We start from the raw sequence: 18043 nt of genomic DNA, 5'->3' as shown, positions 1-18043 counted from the left end.
AAATATGTGGCAATACAGGCAGTTCCACAGAAAACAGAATTTGTACGTGGCTACTTAGTATAACAGGCTGTCACGGTGGTATATTTGGATATTCAGTTAAACATGTTTTACTTGCAACTCTGTGGTTTCCTTTCTGCGCTTTAGATCTGGTAGATGCCTGTGTGAGTTCACAGAGATTTCTGTGGGTTTCCAAAGAGCTCGAGGCCCCAAAGAACAAGTCCCCTTTCCGGGCAGCCCTACAGTGCTCCTGGTCGCCGGGTCTCTGCGTAGCTACGGTGACAGCCCCCAGGCCGTGCGCGGGGACTCATCGCTGTCATTGCCATTGTCATGGCCTTCCTCACTACTCCCACAGCCCGCACGGTGACTGCTGTCATTATCATTGCCACCACCCCACCTCATCACCGCCACCGCACCTCGTCAGCAGCAGCAGCAGTCCCACGAGCTGCCCGCCAACCCTGTAACTTCTTTCCTCCGTTTCTCACCCCTCCTATCCCGCCCCACCTCACTCTGGGAAGGTTTTGCCCTTCCAGCAAAGTATAGCTTGCTCTTCCAGGCACAAGCCCTGCAGCCGCCGGGTCACCTTGTCACCTTAACGATAGCAGCAGCAGCAAACAGCTAGCCCTTGCCGGGAACGTCACCCCACGCGGGCTACTTCATGCCGCCCCTCCCTGCCCGCCCCGCACCCGCATCCGTGGCCCCGCCACACACGCAGCAGCTCCTTGTGAGTCCGCAGGAGAACCCCCTGGGGCAGGCAGAGCACTACCCAGGCAGCTGATCCCACAGACTTCCTGGTCTCAAGGGGAACTGGGATCAAAGCAGCTGTGGCCAGGGAGGTCGCATGCCCGGGCCGGGGCCGCACAGCTGCTCCGAGTCGGGAAGGGCTCTGTTTCCAACTCCGGAGGACGTGCCTGCCCCACACTTCCTGTTTCCCAAACCTCACTCCATGTCCCCGGCTCCGTGATTTTTGCCAAACCCATGAGAGTCGTTCTTTTTTTTTTTTTTCTTATTATTTTTCTTTAAAGTGATGGAATTTATTGCAAAAGGAATTGTTTTATCATGACAAAACCCGCCAGGATCAGTTTCCCTCCGTAGGTCACCCTGAAGACACATGGCATGAGAACACAGCCAGTGTGACTGAAGCCCTGGTAGGCGCTGCTGCCCCCTGAGAAGCCCAGCCCACCCTCTCCTTGTCGGAGAGGCGGACTGGCTTGTGCCCACGGCTGTTTGAGACCACCCGGGCGGCCTCAGGCCCCCAGGGCTGCCTGCCCCGCCCCCCTCCCAGGCAGCCGGAAGCTCTCCGCCGCTCAGTTTTCCCGTCTGTAGAACGGGGGGATGCAGGGTGGAGGTCAGAGGGTGGTGTGAAGCCACTGGTTCCTCAGTCAACACCCCTCCCTTCCCCACGGCTATCCTCTGATCTTTCCTCAGAGAGGCTGGAACTCAGGCCCCCCTTCCTGTGAGAGAAGGCGCCCAAGGCCACCAGATGGGGGTGCAAGGCGCGGGGGGGGGGGGGGGGACGGACGACACGAGCCCTGCGAGCAAACGCGGGTCTGCATCCGGCACAGCGCGTGCGTGCCCGCTGGTGCGCAGCCCTGCGGGGACCAGACGGGGACCAGACGGGGCTGTGTTTGGTCAGGAGGCCTGTCCGCCCCCCCCCCACCCTCACCTCAGCCTCCAGCCCCCCGTGGGGAGAAGGGCTCCCACCACAGCTGGCTGGCCTTGCGCCTAGCCTAGCTCTGCTTCTCGCCAGGGAGGCACGGTCGCCAGGCGACATCGCTTTCGGCCCGTTTCCCCTTCCTGTGAAAGGGGGCTAGGAATCCCGAGAGGAGTGTGGAGGGGAAGAGCAAGACGCCTCCAGAACCGGCTCCCTGGGTCCCTCTCCGGCCCCGTTGCTGCTCTCTGCAGCGGTGTGGGCGGCAGCGTGGCGTCCCTGCGCCAGAGGCCTCGCGGGTGGGCGGAGGGGGCGGTGGTCTGACTCAGTGCTGCGAGGAACAGCGCCCCGCGTGGACGGAGGGCCCAGTGGGTGTGAACGCCACGTGATGGGTCAGCGCCGGCCGGGACTCGGGACCTGCCTCCGCAGCAGCACCCTGGGTCTCCCGGCCCTGCTCCCAGCTCGCCCCTGTGTCCCAGCCGCCCAGTTTCGTCCTCCCTTGAACGCTCCACGCGCTCAGAGAGGGTTTGAGGTGAGAAGAAGATCATTTTCCCGGGATAACCGGGCAGTTCCGGAGCTGAGAGTGACCGAGGTGCCCCGTCCTTCCTCGAGCCGCCGACAGTTCTTTCTGCTGTTCCCGGAGGCCGGGCGCCAGGTCAGGGCCGCAGTCTGCTCCCAGAGACTGTCCCCCCCGAGGCTGGCGATAAGCAGCCACTCTGCCCGCTCCGATCCGTGACCGACCTGGCCCCGGCCACCTCTCTCGCTGCCGCGGCGCGGGGCCCACACCCTCCCGGCAGCGCTGGCACCCAGAGAAGCCAGAACAAAGGCCGGTTGAGTCAGAGCCGCCCCGGGAGAGCTGCCAGCGCGCCCCCGGCTGGTTCTCGGATGGAGCAGTGGCTTCCCCACGTTCACACCGTGAGGAGAGGTGGAGTCACGTCTGGGGCCCAGTTCTCCCGGCTCTTATCAGATAGATAGTAAGAGAAAAGCGTTCCAAAGGAGGCCTGAAACGTGCTGGAAAGGGCTGGGGGGGCTGACCCTCCAGGCTGAGAGCGCGGGGCGGCCTGTGTAGACCCGCCCGCCCGGGAGAGGCTGTGCGCACGGTGAGGGGCAGAGGCAGCAGCCCCTGCCAAGGCCCCGGGGGGAGGACCAGCCTGCCGCTTCCGGGCCTGGGCGGCCGGAGCAGAGTGAGCAAGGAGAGATGCAGCCCATGCGGGCAGCGCCTGGCGACACGCCGCCTTGTAGGTGGGATGGCATTTTGGTCTAAGCGAGGGGATTAACACAACAACGTTTTAAAAGATGACTCTGATCTGAGTAGCTTGTTCTGAGTACAAGCAGCCGGAAGGATGTTCAAATTCATTAGCCATTAGGGGGATGCGGATTGATACCACACCTACACCACCTCACACCCACCAGGACGGCTCGACTCCTAAAGCTGGGTGACTGGCGGCCGAGGGGGAGGGGGGTGTATGGAAAAGCTGGGACCCTCACCTGCCGCTGGGAAATGTAAAGCCGTGCGGCCACTGTGGGAAACCATCTGGCTGTCCCTGGGAAGGTTCAGCGGAGTGACCACGGGACCCAGCAGTCCCACTCTCGGGCGGGAAACGAAGGTAGGCATCCCTGCAAAAGCCCACGTAGCAACGTCCACGGCGGCCAGAAGAGCGGAACATCCCAGTGCCCATCAGCTGATGAGTGGGTGAATAAAATGGGGGGAAACGTATACAGAGGAATGTCACTTTGGCCATAAAAGTAATGAGGTACAGACACCTGCTACAACGTGGATGGACCATGGGATACATTATGCTTCATGAGAAGCCAGACACAGAAGGCCACGTGTGGTGTGATTCCATTGCTGCGAACTGTCCTGAATAGGTCCATCTCTAGGGGCAGAAAGTGGATTAGTGGTTGCCTGGCCTTGGGCGGGAGGAGGGGGCGGGCAGGGAGTCACAGCCAGTGTATACAAAGTCTCCTTTTGGGGTGAGGAAGGTGTTCTGGAATTGGATAGTGGTGATGATGGTCGCACAACTCTAAAAGCAGATCTACCCGTACACTTGAAGCGGGTGAGTTTTTTGGGATGTGAATTATTTATATATCTCTAAGGTTTTTTATGGTGTTTAAAAAAGAGACCAGGCCGGTTGCTGGTGGGGGCAGAGCGGCAGTGCGGAGGGCAGCCACCAGGTGTGGGGTCACCGGCTCTGGGCGCCCAGCGCCTGTCACTGCCTTGCCTGGCTGATCCCTGGTCAGGAACCCCCTTCTCTTTGGACCTGGGCTTTCTCAGCCTCAGCGCTGTTGACATTTGGGGACAGGATACTTCTTTGTTGTTTGGGCGTGGGGGGACGCTGTCTGGGCACTGGCGGGATGTGTAGCCACATCCCTGGACTGGACCCACTAGATGTCGTCCCCCCCTGCATCCCAGCTGTGACAATAAAAAAGTACCCCCAAACATTGACACATGTGTCCTGGGAGAAAAACGGTCCACAATTGAGAGAACCACTGTTCTAACATCTCTTGCTCACCTGGTGAATTCCTGCTAATCCTTCTTGAGCCATTTCTGGTATCAGCCCTCCTGGGAGCCTTCACCCCTTCCACCTCTAAACTCCTACATTTTCCTAAACCGCCCCCCTCCCTCAAAGCTCTGAGGGCACTGTTTACATGGGACTCTCCCCACCCCTCTGTGGAGAGGGCCCCTGTGACCCTTCCGTCCCCTGCACCCAGCACAGAGCGTGGCACACCGGGCTCACCTGTAGAGTGCAGAGATGGGCCGCTTCCCCCAGGGTTTCTGCGCTAGGCGCGTCCATGCCAGCTAATTGCATCTGTTGACCCTCCTGACTCTGGTCAGAGGTGGAGGCTCTGGATTTAGACGGCTTGGGGTTGACCCGTATGAGACACGGGGCTGAGCGAGCCGCTGAGCGTACCTTTCTCTCGGGTTCTTCTCTGTAATACAGGGGTACTGCTAGTCTCTTCCTCACAGGGTTATCATGAGCACGTGGTAAGAACACAACGGATGTCAGATATTAATAATTTAGAATTCCTCTTCCCCCCAAGGAGCCAGCCGGGCCTCAACACAGGGGGGGGGGAGGGCCCTCTCACTGACAAGTGTCCATGTGCCAGCCCTGCCTTGGGTGCTGGCCAGAAGAAGGTGGGAGTGAGCGGGTTATAGTGTCCTTAGAAGCCAGACAGTTCTATGTCCACTCATTATTAAAGCGTATGCTCACTGCCTAAGCTCTGGAGAGTCTGGAAATTCTAAAGAGTCGAGGAACAAACCTCCCATAATGCCGCCCCCCACTGGCAAAGATTGTTAACACTCTTTGACTCATTTCCTTCCAGTCTTTTTTCAAAAGTGCTTGCCGCCAATTTGTGACCCCACCGTCTCTAAGCACATGCGTCAGCACGTCTGCACTCATTAAACACGCTCCATTTTTAGCGGCGACACAGGTGCCTCGTGACTTGATGGATCCCTCTTGTTGGACACTGAGGCCCTCTCTGATCGTTGATGAATATGTTTGCGTTTGAAAGAGCCCTTGGCCCTGGCCGGTTGGCTCAGCGGTAGAGCATCGGCCTGGCTTGTGGGGGGCCCAGGTTCGATTCCCGGCCAGGGCGCATAGGAGAAGCGCCCATTTGCTTCTCCACCTCCCCCTCCTTCCTCTCTGTCTCTCTCTTCCCCTCCCGCAGCCAAGGCTCCATTGGAGCAAAGATGGCCTGGGCGCTGGGGATGGCTCCTTGGCCTCTGCCCCAGGCGCTAGAGTGGCTCTGGTCGCGACAGAGCGACGCCCCGGAGGGGCAGAGCATCGCCCCCTGGTGGGCAGAGCGTCGCCCCTGGTGGGCGTGCCGGGTGGATCCCGGTCCCGCGCATGCGGGAGTCTGTCTGACTGTCTCTCCTTGTTTCCAGCTTCAGGGGAAAAAAAAAAAAAAAAAAAAGAAAGAGCCCTTTCCATATTCCCATTGTTTGGTTTGGATGTCCTCTCTTCTTCTTTTAAAACATTTTTTTGGCAAAGAAACCTCTCTTGCCTGTCAGGCCACCCATTTTCCACCATCAGGGATTTCCTCCCCAGGACGGAGCTAAATCCTTGGGATTGGGCCTTGATCCTGTTTCCCTTTCTCCGGGGGCACTGGTGGAGGTGGACCACCGCTGGTCTTCTTGTCCCCTCAGAAGCATCATCTGGGCGGGTCGGTTCCGTTAGTCATCAGGGAGGACGGAGGACAGAAAGGGTCCAGGAAGCCGGGAGAAGCAGCCTAGGCCGGGTTTTAACGGAGCTGGGGTTTAACGCGGACAGGTGGCCGAGGAAGGAAGAGGAGCTGGCACACGGGGTGACTGAGCCTGGTCTCTGGTTCCTCTGTGGTGTTGCGTGGCCTGCCTTCCTCCCTGACCCCTTGAGAAACCACTTGGCAAAGGCAGCCCAACCCCACCACCAAGCCTCCAGACTCAGTATCTCCAACGATGAGGTGGCAGCTCTGCCTGTTATATGTGGGGCAAGACATCCGTGCTGATTGGGTTGGCACTGCCAGGGGCCCAGCCCAGTGCTAGACACCTCTCACGGTCATATTGGCAGCTGGCGTGGGACTGCTGGAGCAGCCTGAAGCCAGGCAGACCTGGGGCCACTCCCAGCCCAGGCACCTGGTACCAGTGTGACCCTGTGGAGACCTTGGACCCCCGTGAGCCCCGTTGCCCTCATCTGGAAATTGGGGTTCCTTGGCGTCAGCTTCCCAGGATGGTTGAGATGGCTGTAGGCACCGCTGTATACATAGCACAGCAGGCCTGGCGAAGTGTTATTTTCTCATGCTATCCAGTTCCCGGCATATCTCAGGGCCAGAGAGGACAGTATGGATCCATCTGATTGCCTTCCATAACCCACGGGGAACTCATTAGTGGGTAGGAATTCGTAACTTCCTGTCACAAACTGAGAGACTGGGGCTCCAAGACAAAACCAGGCGTCCACAGGGCACCAAGTGCCACCTCACAGATTTCATGTCTTCGCCAGCAGGATGTAGGTCTGGGTTGGGAGTGGGGGGCTCCTACCCTCCCCCCCCCCATTCCCTAGGTCCTGCTTCATGCCCAGTGGGGCCACTGACCGTCTCTAGCAAAGGCCACCAGAGAGGACCTGGTGATGACAGGTGGGTTTCAGGGAGGCAAAGGGAACCTGGACTCTGGGGCCCCAAGTGACAGGATGACGGCTTCCAGAGTGGGGCCAGCTCCCAGCGCGGAGCGCCCCTGTCCTGACTCCCAGCCGCGGAGCGCCCCTGTCCTGACTCCCAGCCGCGGAGCGCCCCTGTCCTGACTCCCAGCGCGGAGCGCCCCTGTCCTGACTCCCAGCGCAGAGTGCCCTTGTCCTCCTGTCCTGACTCCCAGCGCGGAGCCCGCCTGTCCTGACTCCCAGCCGCGGAGCCCGCCTGTCCTGACTCCCAGCCGCGGAGCGCCCCTGTCCTGACTCCCAGCCGCGGAGCCCGCCTGTCCTGACTCCCAGCGCGGAGCGCCCTTGTCCTCCTGTCCTGACTCCCAGCCGCGGAGCGTCCCTGTCCTGACTCCCAGCGCGGAGCGCCCTTGTCCTCCTGTCCTGACTCCTAGCCGCGGAGCGCCCCTGTCCTGACTCCCAGCCGCGGAGCGCCCCTGTCCTGACTCCCAGGGCACTTGGCATCGGGCCAGCAGCCCAAGAGGGAGAGGGCGCGCCGAGAGCTGGGGACCCCTCCTCGCCTGCCCCTGGCCCGCTGCCGGCTTCCCTTAAACACAGAGTCACTTCATATTCCAACGCCTCCACCAAAGCAGGGGACGAACCAGGGACTGTTTCGAGCAAGTGGACTTTGCAGATCCTCCCCCACGCGGCGGAGGGGACGAACACCTGACCCTGCGCGCACCGTGGACCGAGGCTGAGGCTCGCGCTAGCCCAAGGTCACGCACAACCAGCGAGCCGCAGGGCTGGGGCTCAAACCCGGGTGGCGGGCAGGACAGCCTTGGGGAAACCCGAGCAGGTGCCCGCCTGGGACCCACCCGGAGCCCAGGCCCCGCGGGCAGGCGGCGACCGAGTTACCTGGGGCTGCTGTCGCCGAAGGGGGCTCCGCCGCGGTGCCGGCTCGAATCGGTCCTTTGCCTGCGAGGGCTCCGCGCCCGCTTCCCAGCGGGGATGGAGAGGAGCACAGCGCCCACGCCCACACCTCGCACCCACTTCCTGGTCTCCGCCCCCAGCTCGCTCCTCCTCGTTCTCCACTGCGCCTTCCTTTCCTTCCTCTCCAGGTCCCTCCGCTCCCTCTCTCCTCTCTTCTTCCCCCACACACTCCACACATGGCGCGCCTCCCCTGCTCTCCTCCCTGGCCCACTCTCACCCACTCTCTCCCTTTCTCCTGGACCTCTTCCCTCCCCTCTCTGACTCTGATACTTCCTCCTTTCTCTCTCTATCTGTCGTACTGCCCACTCTCTCCCTTTCCCCAGATGCTGCCCACTCACCCCACAAACAGACTGGAACCACCCAGCGCCCCACTGTGTGGTAGCTGGCCGAGGGGAAGGGGGCTCCCTGCTGTGCCCCCCCCCTGCCTCTGCTGGGAGGTCTGCTGTGGGAGGGTCAGACCCCACCCCCACCCCACCCCCGGATCAGGGGGCACCCCCCTACCTTGGCTGCCCAGCCACCTAAAATCAGGCTAGGAGAGAGAGAAAACTAGTTTCCAGGGAGAAGGTTGGATCGTCCTGGGATAAGTGGAGCTTCAGCCGATTTGTCCTAGTTGAAGGAAAGGGTGGAGAGAGAGAGAGAGAGAGAGAGAGGTAGGGAAGAGTCTCAGGCAAAGGGCTGTGTGGGTTAGGGAAAGTAACTTCCATCTCACAGGTGAGAAAATGGAGGCTCAGATGGGAAAACCAAGCTCTTAAAAAGCAGGGCGTCTAGGTGGCTGCGTGACCCTGGCAGAGCTCAGCGGCGGGAGCCTGGGTGGGCCGGGGGGCGAAGGGTGCTGTGTGGAGCCTGGGGCTGCCAGCCCGGGGCGGGGGGGGGGGGAGGCAGGCAGTCGGATGGGCTGCCCCCTCTTTGCCTGGGGAACCTGATACACGGAGGGGAACCCCTGGAGAAGCTGAGCGAGGGAGAGCGAAAGGGGGCTGGTTCAGCTGAATGTCAGTTTCAGACATGTGCTCATAATGATAGACACGTCATCCCTAAGTCATTCTGTCACTATGGGCCCGGACCTGTGCTCTGTGCTGAGGTGCAGAGACTAAGGTCACAGTTCCCTAGAGCTCAGAGGTCACACAGCTTCTAGGTGAGGCTGTTGTAGTCTGTGCATCCCAGTCACCGGCTCCCTGGGAATGCCAGCAAGAGCCACCAAGCCGGTCTCGCAGATTTCACTCTTGCCCGCCTGTAATTCACAGAGCAGTGTCCCCGGCTGAAAACCCTCCCTTGACTTCCTGTCGTCGTCAGAAAAACACTGACACCCCTTTATCACCATCAGCACGATCTGGTCACAGCCCGTCCCTGATCTCGTGTCCTACCACTCTCGGCCTCCCTCCCTCCCTGTGCCTCAGCTGCGGGGACTTCTCCTTGTGCCCTGAGCACGCCACGCCTGACCCTGGCCATGCCACCGCAGTTTGCCCTGGCTGTTCCCTGCAGGGAGTGCTCTTCCCCACGTCTTCCCCCAGCTGCTGCTCCAAGGTCAGAGAGACCTGATCATCGCACTAAAGGCTTCCCTGGCCGCTGTGTTTTCCATATCATCCCATTTTTATTGTAATGAAAGCACTCATCACTATCCAAAATTACTTCATTTGCGTGGTTATTGACTGCTATACTGCACCAGAATGGAACCACCAAAGGAGAAGGGTCCTTGTCTATGTTATTCCCAAGGTCTCCCTAGAGCAGGGGTCCCCAAACTACGGCCCGCGGGACACATGCGGCCCCCTGAGGCCATTTATCCGGCCCCCTGCTGCACTTCCGGAAGGGGCACCTCTTTCATTGGTGGTCAGTGAGAGGAGCATAGTTCCCATTGAAATATTGGTCAGTTTGTTGATTTAAATTTACTTGTTCTTTATTTTAAATATTGTATTTGTTCCCGTTTTGTTTTTTTACTTTAAAATAAGATATGTGCAGTGTGCATAGGGATTTGTTCATAGTTTTTTTTTGTTTGTTTTTTTTTGTATTTTTCTGAAGCTGGAAACAGGGAGAGACAGTCAGACAGACTCCCGCATGCGCCCAACAGGGATCCACCCGGCACGCCCACCAGGGGTGACACTCTGCTCACCAGGGGGCGATGCTCTGCCCCTCCAGGGCGTTGCTCTGCTGCGGACTAGAGCCACTCTAGCGCCTGGGGCAGAGGCCAAGGAGCCATCCCCAGCACCCGGGCCATCTTTGCTCCAATGGAGCCTTGGCTGCAGGAGGGGAGGAGAGAGACAGGAAGGAGGGGGGGGGTGGAGAAGCAAATGGGCGCTTCTCCTATGTGCCCTGGCCAGGAATCGAACCCAGGTCCCCCGCACGCCAGGCCGACGCTCTACCGCTGAGCCAACCGGCCAGGGCCCATAGTTTTTTTTATAGTCTGGCCCTCCAATGGTCTGAGGGACAGTAAACTGGCCCCCTGTCTAAAAAGTTTGGGGACCCCTGCCCTAGAGCCTGCAAAAGAGGCCAGCTCATAGTAATAAACACCCAATAAGTTGTTGGTTCAGTGAGTGAAAGAACGATGCTATAATGAAGAGGTTTAGAAAAGGGACAAGTTAGCCCTGGCCGGTTGGCTTAGCGGTAGAGCATCGGCCTAGCGTGCGGAGGACCCGGGTTCGATTCCCGGCCAGGGCACACAGGAGAAGCGCCCATTTGCTTCTCCACCCCTCCGCTGCACCTTCCTCTCTGTCTCTCTCTTCCCCTCCCGCAGCCAAGGCTCCATTGGAGCAAAGATGGCCCGGGCGCTGGGGATGGCTCTGTGGCCTCTGCCTCAGGCGCTAGAGTGGCTCTGGTCGCAACATGGCGACGCCCAGGATGGGCAGAGCATCGCCCACGAGCGTCGCCCCTGGTGGGCGGAGCGTCGCCCCCTGGTGGGCGGAGCATCGCCCCTGGTGGGCGGAGCGTGGCCCCTGGTGGGCGTGCCGGGTGGATCCCGGTCGGGCGCATGCGGGAGTCTGTCTGACTGTCTCTCCCTGTTTCCAGCTTCAGAAAAATGAAAAAAAAAAAAAAAAAAAAAAAAGAAAAGGGACAAGTTGATTGACCGCGCGGAAGGAAAACCAGGCTGTGTTCAGAGAGGACTGGGTTTAGAGCCAGGTCTCTCAAGGAGAAGCCACAGCCCGCAAGGTGGAGAAGGGGTGGGTGCAGAGGCGGAGGAGACAGCGCGGAGACAGGCACACAGAAAGAAGCAGCCGGGGCCGCTCAGGGACGCCGACGGGACAGTCAGTGTTTGCTGTGTCCCTTTCCTTTCTGTCGTGAGCCTGGCTCTGTCCAGGTGACATTCTGGGATGGCCGCTCCGTCACCTCGGGCCCCAGGACTCCCGCCAGCCCCCAGGGGACATGCAATGCGAGTGGAAATTTGCTGTGGGCCATTTGGGCTTCTGGACTCATTTGATATTGTCGGATCATCACGGTCCCTCGGTTTTCCTTACTGAGACAGGGGTTCAGTCAAACTGGCTCCAACACTTCCTTATATTTTCAAAGGTGGCGGCTACACAGTCTGGGCGGAGCTCTTCTGCGGGGCGACAGCGCCTCCCACTCCTGACCCTGACCGTGCCCAGCAGGCGTGGAGCCTGTGGCCCTTCCTCGGGTCTGGCTTGGCCTCGCAGCTTCTTGCTTTAACTGCCGGAACCCGGCAGGGGCCCTGGGCGCCTTAGCGCTCGCTCCCCTGGAGTGATGCTCTGAGACCACGAGGCTGGGTTGAGGGGCCACGTGGAGACAGACAGACGGCCGCATGTTCCTGCTGCCCGGGCCACGTGGGTGAGCGCAGGCAAGACCAGCAGAAGCAGCACCCAGGCAACCCACAGGACTGAGAAAGACGACACATCCTTGTGGTTTCAGCCAGCGCATTTGGGACTGGTTGTTACAAAGCAGTAGATAACCAGATGAGAGACCTTAGCAGGGCTCGTCAAACTTTTTATAAAAACCGCCCACTTTTGCAGTGCTGGTCGACCTGGTCCCTACCGCCCACTAGTGGGCGGTCCAGCTTTCATGATGGGCCAATCGCGGCGCTGTTTGGTTGCTCGGTAGGGACCAGGTTGACCAGCACTGCAAAAGTGGGCGGTTTTTATAAAAAGTTTGACGACCCCTGCGGGGAAGCTGGTTCACATCTCTGAGCCCAATTTCCTTGACCAAGAAATAAGCAGAACGGTGACATCTGCCCCAAAGTGTTTGGATGGAACTCAGATGAAAAAAAGAAATGGATACTACATTCACTTGATCCTCTCAACATGTGTGTCTGTTGGACCTACTACTCCATGTCGGGCGCCGGGTTAACTCTGGGATACAGATGACCAAGCAAGACAGGCTCGGACGTGCTAGAGGGACAAGACAGATAGATGATAAGCCAGATACTTTCAGCCGAAGAGCATCGCTGCAGGGAGAGCAGACAGGGTCACGTCACTGAGAGGGATCGTCACTGAGAGGGATCGGGCACTGTACCTTACGATGGTTGGAGAAGTTGTTTTCTGAGCACGTGGCTCTCAGCTGAGTCAGGCGGAGGAAGCCGCAGCCCACGCAGAAGGAGCAGTGAGTGCGGATGCCTCCAGGGAGGGGCACGCGTGGCCTCAACAAGCAGCACGAGAGGTCGCCGTGGCGTAGCGTGTGGTGGAGACAGACAGCCTCCCTCAGGTGCAGGGTCACTGTGAGGCACGTGGGTTTCATCCCAAAGGGAACGGGGCCACTGGTGGGTTTTAACAGGGATGTGCTCTCGTCCATCAACTAAGGTCAGTCATGGGTGGTCACCCAACAGCGGGGAATGCCATTGGCGACCCATCCCCAGCTCTAAAAGCCGCCAGTTCTGGACTAGATCTGAGGACCTTTGAGGACGACGGAGCGCTTTGATTGTAACAGAAGGTGTCCTTAACTAACAGGCTTCCGACGTGGCCAGAGGTTCTTTGGGGTCTGACGGCCTCACATTCCTCCTTGCTCTGAATGTGTGATAACTGTCTTTCAAAGGAAGCTAAAAGAAGCTTCTCATTCTGAGGAAACCCAAACCACTTTTTGACCAGAATAGGCAGAAAAAAAAAAAAAAAGAAGTACTTTCATTAGATGAGTAACCTCAGCCGAGTTTGACAGTTTAAGATTGAATAAAAACAAGATTGCAACAATTAAGGGACTGAATGACATGGGGCAGTGATATAATTTACTGAAGTGGTCTGTGGAAAATTCCAGTGAAACCCTCTGGTTTTTATCACTGGTTATTTCTTATCTGTGCCCTGGGTCCTGGGGTCGCACTGGGCCTGTGGTGGGGCACATGGGACGGTGGCAGTTGGGCGTGGGCTGCAGAACTGCCTGATCACCATGTGCCCTGAGTCTTCAGAGAGACGTTGGAAAAGCCTCTGGGCTGGGGGTCCCCGGATTATGGCAGCAGGTCCATGCCCCCCTCCCCTTGGGCACAAACAACAGACTTGGGGTCCCCAAGATGACGTGATGCCCCAGTTCTGGCTCACAAGATCGGAAGGAACACAGTTATGGAATGCCTGTCGTCTTCCATGCACCGCGCCGGGTTCTTTGTATATACATCATCACGTGTCATTCTCTGCACGACCCTGTGAGCTCAATGCTGTTACTCCCCCCCCCCCAGTGACAGGTGAGGAAACTGAGGCCCAGAAATCAGAGTTTTCTCCGAGGTCCCCCAGCCACCTGGGGGTCTCCCTTGGCCAGCTCCAAAGCCCCTGCGTTTCAGCACTGTGCTCTCTTGACCCCTTTCCACGGGCAAACGAGGCTGTTCTGCGGGAACCCAGAACAGGAAATGCGTTCACCCCGGGTCTCCGGCCACGCGGACCGCTCTGTAGATTTTAGACTTGTCAGCCTACTTTAAGGTCGTGAGCCAGTTCCCTAAAATAAATCTCTTTCCCTCGGTCTGCACATGCTATGGGTTCCGTTTCTCTGGAGAAAGCTGATGCAAAGAAAAGGAGCTATTAGCATCTCCTGAAGCCAGGACGGGAGAGAGGGTTCGGAGCAGCTGGGGGACATGGTGACTGATTGGGCAGCCCAGACGGGACTCAGTGATGAGACTGATAACCTAGAATAAAGGAAACACCAGGCCCAGGAGTCATGCTGCACTGCCCCGCCCCCCTCCCTGGAGCCTGGCTGGGTCATTTATTGGATTCAGGAGGTGAGCCTGGGAACCAGAAAGACTCAGGCAGCTCGGCCCTGGGCCAGCTGGAAGCAGAGAGGACATCTGGCTGCCGCCTGCCACAGTGATTTCCGACCCCGTCTCCCTGCCCTTTACCCACTGGAAAGACTGGGGAGTCAGAGACTCCCCCCCCCCCCGCCCCCCTGACAGAGGGGGTTGTCATGTGACCCAGCGTGGCCAGTGACACCAAGGGAAAGTCGTGAGGGCAGGTGGAAAATTTCCCTTCGGTGATAGGCAGAGGGCCACAGCAAGGTGCTGTCCTTCACCCTGGCCTGCTTGTTCTGCGACTTCCGGCTTTTGACCCTGCAGCTGAGGCAGCCACGTTGTGACCATGAGGGAACACCTCAGGGACACTCAGATTCCAGACGTGGGTGGGAGGGCTGCTGGACACACCCTGGGAACACCTACCATATTCCCCCGTGTATATGACGCACCCTTTTTTTCCAAAAATTTGGGGTCTAAAAACTGGGTGCGTCATATACAGGGGTTGTGGCATTTCAAATGCCATAGATGGAACGGAGGACGCGGCAATATATGAAGACAGTGAGTGATTCGTCCTCAGACACAGATGAGGACGAGCTAATGGGTGGGAGTTCTGACAGCGATGAGGAGTTGTATGAACTCTATGATGAATTAAACTTGAGTTCAATAACTTTATGTAATACTTCTTTTGTCTTTCAAATTTCGGGCCCCCAAATTAAGGTGCATAGTATACATAGGGATCGATACGGTACTTCCCAAGTGTGTCACTTGAGAGATGAGGAAGGACTCACCTGCAGTCAGGGCTTCTGCGATTTATAGCTGAACATATCCTGCTTCAAGGAGGAAATAGATGTGCAGAAAAAACATAACCCTGCCCTCAGTCTGCTGCCCTTTGAGATACTGGTGACCTACGTATCCTCTAGTACAGGGGTCTCAAACTCAACTCAGCATGTGGGCCACAGAGCAAGATCACAGCCGTTCGGCGGGCCGCACTAGGTCTACAAAAGGCAACTGTTACGCAACACGTTTCTCACTGCAGTTGAAAACAAAAAAAAATCAGTACAACAAGCACAATCGTACATGCAGTTTTCTCAGTGTCACAAAACGACCAGAAACTATAGTTCGCATCACAACTGCTGTTAACTAAGCTAATATCTAGCTAGGATGCTAGAGAAATGAAAAATACAAGTAGGCCCCTAGGCTTACTTAATTTTATCCAAAATATTTTGAACTTCGTGGATTAGTCTGCGGGCTGCACAAAATTGTTCGGGGGGCCGCATGCGGCCCTCGGGCCACGAGTTTGAGACCCCTGCTCTAGTGGGACATTCTTCCTCCCTAGTCTCCGCCTGCTCTCCTGCCAGGCTTAGCTATTACTTTTTCTGGAAGCTCAGCTTGAAGTTCCCAGGCTGGTTCACGTGTCCCTCCTCAGAGCCTTCTTAGACTGGTGCACATGTGGCCTGGTCTTGTAATGATCTCTTCCCGTAAGATGGGTGCTTTGTGGGGGCAAATAAAATGAGGGAGGGAGGGAGGGAAGGAGGGAGGGAGGGAGGGAAGGAAGGAAGGAAGGAAGGAGGGAGGGAGGGAGGGAAGGAAGGAAGGAAGGAAGGAGGGAGGGAGGGAAGGAAGGAAGGAAGGAAGGAAGGAAGGAGGGAGGGAGGAAGGGAGGGAGGAAGGGAGGAAGGGAGGAAGGGAGGAAGGGAGGAAGGAAGGAGGGAGGGAGGGAGGGAGGGAGGGAGGGAGGGAGGAAGGGAGGGAAGGAAGGAAGGAAGGAAGGAAAGCGTCAGCAGGTCTCTACTTACTCCTCCTTTGCCCAGACCGACCATGTGGCTGGCCACTGCTAGCTATAAGGGAGGCTTGCAAAGTGGCAGTTTACCCTTCCAGCCTCCGCCAGGGAAGGCAGGCAGAGGAGAAGAGGGCGTGAGACACGAGTGTGAGGCTGGCCGCTATGTAGCATCTACCACAAAGGACAAGGTAGTCTCTAAGGTTCTTTGAAATTTTAACTGCATTATTTTTATTTTTTCTAAATGAAATACTTTATTTTTTTACTGATTCTGAAAGTCATAAAGCTTATTGTGAAAATTCAAACCATATGGGGTAAGTTTCCTAAAATCTTATTCTTCCAGAGATAAGCATATGAATAATTTGATCTGTAGCTCATTCCAGACTTTTATCTATGCATAAAAATATTTTGGCATTTACTTGTAAAAATGGGATTATGCCACACCTACTATTCTGCCATCTACTTTTTAAAAAAATAAAAATAAAAAAGAAATCATAAGAGTGGCATGGACATCACCCTGTGTTTATATAAATAGAGATCTAACTTAACCCTTCTAAACGGCGCCATTGTTTCTGTATTAGTTATCACAGACTTAGTGGCTACAATCAACACACATTTATTATCTGGAAGTTTCTGTGAGTCAGGAGTCTGGGTGGAGCTTGGCTGGGTCCTCTGGCCAAGGTCTCCCACTAGACTGCCGTCAGGCGTGGGCAGGGCTGGGTTCTCTTCCGAGGGCTCAACGAGGAAGGACCACTTCCAAGTTCACTCAGTCCGTGTCAGGATTCAGTTCCTCTTGGGTTGAGAGTTTCTCAGCGTCTGTTGGCTAGAAGTCAACCTCCATGCCTTTCCCGTGCGATCCTCCCCAACGTGGGGACCTGCTTCATGAAAACCAGCAAGGCAGAGAGTGTGCCAGCCAGCCAGAAGTCAGAACCGTTTGTTATCTAATCACATACGCGATAGCCACTCAACACTGAGGTATTCCGTCGGTTAGAAGCAAGCGAGAGGCCCCGCCCACACTCAGGGGGAAGGCATGACACAGTGGGGTGAACACCAGAGCCAGAGAACACGGGGCCACTTGTCTGACGTGGTGTCCCGCTTGTTTAACTCTTCTCCTGCTGATGAGCACCTAGGGTGTTTCTCGTCTTCTCACCAATACAAACAACGTCATCATCCTTGAACTTGTGTCCTTATCAACTAGTCCCAGATTTCCTTTGGAAAATTCTTCAAGGTGGAATTTCTAGATTTAAGGGCAAATAGATTCATGGATAAACGCTCTCCCAAAGCTTGACCAAACGTGTATACGATCGGCAGCGTCAGTTTGTGAACGTTGACCCTTTCCACGCCCCTCACCAACACTGAGCCTGTCACGGTCTGTTAAATATTTTCTTGATAGGCGAAAATTGAATAGCCCTGTGTTCTAGTCGGGCATTCTTTGTTTCTCAGTCGAGTTGAGGATCTTTTCTTATGTTATCAAGTACTTGTTTTGGTCAGGGTTTTTTTGGTTACCAGGAACACAAAGCCATTTGAATAGCTTAAGGATGTGTGTGTGTGTGTGTGAACACAGAGCAGCTCCATATTTGCCTAATTCTATTTCTTGAACATTTTCTTGGCTACTCTTGAGCACTTTTTTTCTTAAAAAAAATTTTTTTTCTTTCTAATTAATTTTAATGAATTTGTTGAGCTTTTCTCCCAAGCATTAATTTTAATGAATTTGTTGGAATATTTTTATTGGCATTACAACAAATTAATGGGTAATTTGAGGAGTATTCACCTTCCACCCCCAGCAACATGCTCTCTGCTCCCTCCACCAAACCCGTGCTCTTTGCTGCGCTTGGCAGAGCTGCGTCCTCCCTCGCTTTGGGCCTGTCTGCTCACCTGGGGGTTCAGTCTCGTTATCCTGCTGTTCCTCTTCTGCTTTTTTTTGTTGTTGTTGTTTGTTTATTTTTTTTTACAGAGACAGAGTCAGAGAGAGGGATAGATAGGGACAGACAGACAGGAACGGAGAGAGATGAGAAGCATCAATCATCAGTTTTTCATTGCGACACCTTAGTTGTTCACTGATTGCTTTCTCATCTGTGCCTTGACCGCGGGCCTTCAGCAGACCGAGTGACCCCTTGCTCGAGCCAGCGACCTTGGGTCCAAGCTGGTGAGCCTTGCTCAAACCAGATGAGCCCGCGCTCAAGCTGGCGACCTCGGGGTCTCGAACCTGGGTCTTCCGCATCCCAGTCCGACGCTCTATCCACTGCGCCACCTCCTGGTCAGGCCCTCTTCTGCTTTTGAAAGTCATCCTTTCCCATCACAGCGACTGAGCATTTAGGACCTCCGGTTGCCCTCCCTCTTGCTGGCATCTGTGGCACAGAGAGCCCTGCAGATCTGGGTGTGAACCC

At 56.5% G+C, this 18043-nt stretch overlaps 1 protein-coding gene across 2 annotated transcripts in view; it reads right to left on the bottom strand.

Annotated features, from left to right (window-relative positions):
- Positions 1-7872, bottom strand: part of HRH2 (histamine receptor H2) — a 41274-nt gene extending 33402 nt beyond the window's left edge. Inside the window, exon 1 of one of the 2 annotated variants that reach the window (XR_010751991.1) lies at positions 7669-7872. The gene's annotated coding sequence lies outside the window, so the exon portion shown is untranslated. The remainder of the gene's footprint in view (positions 1-7668) is intronic. The other variant, XM_066387957.1, reaches the window with a different exon arrangement.
- Between the last annotated feature and the right edge of the window lie 10171 nt (positions 7873-18043).

The sequence above is a fragment of the Saccopteryx leptura genome, chromosome 6 (genome assembly GCF_036850995.1).
Source record: "Saccopteryx leptura isolate mSacLep1 chromosome 6, mSacLep1_pri_phased_curated, whole genome shotgun sequence".
NCBI lineage: Eukaryota > Metazoa > Chordata > Mammalia > Chiroptera > Emballonuridae > Saccopteryx > Saccopteryx leptura.
Note: the sequence above shows the minus strand (reverse complement) of the source record. Positions and strands in the feature narration are given on the sequence as shown.